This window comes from Phoenix dactylifera, chromosome 4 (assembly GCF_009389715.1).
Source record: "Phoenix dactylifera cultivar Barhee BC4 chromosome 4, palm_55x_up_171113_PBpolish2nd_filt_p, whole genome shotgun sequence".
Classification (NCBI taxonomy): Eukaryota; Viridiplantae; Streptophyta; class Magnoliopsida; order Arecales; family Arecaceae; genus Phoenix; species Phoenix dactylifera.
The window spans coordinates 22018760-22021668 of NC_052395.1; the positions used below are offsets into that span (position 1 = coordinate 22018760).

Genomic DNA, 2909 nt, shown 5'->3' on the forward strand with positions numbered 1-2909 from the left:
AGAACAAATAGTACACACTTGTGCTTGGAAAGAGTTCATGTAATGCCCACCTATCATCAGTTGGTCAATCTTATGGGACAATGCATCTACCTTGCTAGACAGGTCCATAGAATGACTTATTTCACAAATGGTCCCTTTTCTTTGAGAACTCGGGGGTGCTTGACGAGAACATGAAGCATGGTGGAGGGAGTTTTCATTTAGGTTTTCAAATAATTTCCATGCTTCATGCTCATTTTGAAGCATGAATGTCCCCCCACATGCGGCATCAATCATCTGACGGTTTCGTTCAGTCAATCCGTCATAGAAGCATTGCACTAGCTGCCACTTAGGTATTTGATGATGTGGGCATTTATGGATTAGGTCCCGAAATCTCTCCCAAGTTTCATGAAATTCTTCTCCCTCAGTTTGGGAGAAGCTTGTGATAGCACGTCTAAACTGGTTCGTTCTTCCTATGGGAAAGTATTTTTTTAAGAATTCTTGTTGCATTTGACCCCAGGAATGAATCGAGTTGGCTTCTAAAGAATTCAACCATTGCTTGGCTCTATCTTTAAGGGAGAAGGGGAATAATCTAAGTTTCAGAGCATCATCAGTGAAATTCTGAATCTTGACAGTGGTGCAAATCTCAAGGAATTCATCTAGGTGTTTATATGGATCTTCATTGGTGAGCCCATAAAAAAATGGAAGCATTTGGATCACACTAGACTTTATTTCATATTGTACAGCTGCTACCTCAGGTAATCGAATGCAAGATGGGGAAGTGTAAATAGTGGGAGTAAAATATTCCCTCAGGAGTTTGGGTTGTTCTTCAGCCATCTTAAGAGGTGGGGATGATCCTAATGTTTTGATCTTAGCTCGAATGTTCCTAAGGGTTCGTTCTATTTCAGGGTCAAAAGGTAATAGGTTTTGTACTCTAGAACGACTACCGTGCATACACTAGTACTCGATCAATCAAGCATGCAATAAAAGAGAAAAGCATATCAATCCTAGTCTTTGTCCTAAAATCACTAGACAGCTCCTAACTGGTTTGAAGAGGGCACCTAAGCCTCCAATCCGGTCTAATGAACCGAGTTGACCAGGTAAGCTCCCAGGTAAGTGGAGGGGTCACGATGCGTTCGCAAAGGTCCCACTTAAAACCCACTTGCCTCGAACAGATGAACTGTCTCCCTTATAGGGACAAAGCTTGCCTAGACATCAACTAAGCCACAGAGCGAAATTGGTGCAACTTTCGGTAATCTTCGTCCTATTGAGCTCGAATGTCCCTAGGAGCCAACGTCTAATTGATTTTAATTAAAGATGACACTATGTGAGATTGAGTTCACCTAAGTTGGGCAAGAGTCCGGTGATGAAATCCGGCTCTTATCTTGTTGGGGTGATTGCCCTTACTATGTGCAAATTGATTTGTGTATGTGTATCAAGCATGCATTCACAATTTTGCTATAATTAAAATCAAACAATCACCACAAAATTTCAAACCAATAATTAATTTAAATAAGAAAAGTTTAGAGGTTACCAAAGGGAATTTCCCCAGCAATTTAATTTTTTTTTTTTTGCAAACCTCTACAGCATTTCTTTTCCGGCAGTTCTCCTTTTGATCATCCCAGATTTTTTTCCTCAATTCCTGATCAAATAATATAAATAAAAATTAGTAAGGGAGAAAAAGAAGATAAGAAAAGTAACAATAATAGAATTTTTTTTTTAAGAATTTTTTTTTTAATTTTTAAATAATTTTTTTTAATAAGAAAAATAACTATGCTAGCAATCTCCGGCAACGGCGCCAAAAATTGATCGGTTCTTTCAATTTTGAAATTAAACCACGCAATAGCACGTATCCTATAGGATAGTGATTACGGGTGTCGGTCCACAGGGATTGGAGACAAGTTATTTTTCTTTTTAAAAATAACTATAATATAGTGATTACGCAATGCCACAGTTGGATGCGGAAGACGCCCGGCTGATTTCCCTCTTGGGTTTGGCACGCGGCTGAGGGAGGATCGGGTTGTGGATCTGGCTGGCGGGCTCGACGGGAGGAGCCGTGGACGGTCGGGATGCTTACGGGGAGGAAGATCTTTCGGGCGACGCCATCTCATGGCCGGAACGGGAGAATCGACGGAAATCTCGACCGTGATGCACTGCGGAGAGGAGGAAAGAAGATGAACAGTGGATTCATTATAATTTTTTTTTGTAACACTGTTCATATGAACAGTGTTTTCACGGGACACTGTTCATATGAACAGTGAATCCGTGATGCACTGTTTATTTTATTATATTCATTATTTTCTTTTTTTAAATTTATAAATTTTATATGAAGGCATGTAAGGAATTGGTTGGGAATTACTTTGGGTTTGAGGTGGGTCATGATCGTTGATTTGGCTTGAACTTGTTCTCGAGCCCAATGTCATTTAATTCTTACTAAACCGCTTCAGATTGGACTCAACCAGATCAGACTGTGACTTAATAAAAGGGTTAATCAAATATTTTCCTATACAATTATAACTTTCAATCAAATCAGGACCAAAGCCCATTTAGTTATAACCTTAGTCGGGTCAACACAATCTCCTTATATATTTTTTTTTGTAGTTTTCATAAAAGATTACAACCAAGAGAGAGACAAGTTCAGAATCTAGTTTAAGAGAATAATTACCATATTTTAAACTTACTTCAATGTTTGTTCAATTTCATGGTAAAATATGTATTTATCAGTTTAAAAATATTGATAAGTGCTATGGAAAGGTAACTAAATTATAAATTATTAAGCACTTATCACTTGCACCTGCACCTACTGCTGGCTAAGATAAGGAACCCAATGGGTCACACACAAGGGAATTGATCAAGGGTCTAATTGGATTAGATCATGTTTGCAAGATGAACATGCTAGCACATGTTGCAAACCCTAGCTCTTGATTCAAATT

General features: G+C 38.5%; 1 non-coding gene across 1 annotated transcript; it reads left to right on the plus strand.

The window, feature by feature from the left end:
• Positions 1-331: 331 nt before the first annotated feature.
• LOC120110719 lies at positions 332-437 on the plus strand. The gene has a single exon (XR_005511855.1). It is a non-coding gene; the product is annotated as a small nucleolar RNA R71 (small nucleolar RNA).
• The last annotated feature ends 2472 nt before the right edge of the window (positions 438-2909 follow it).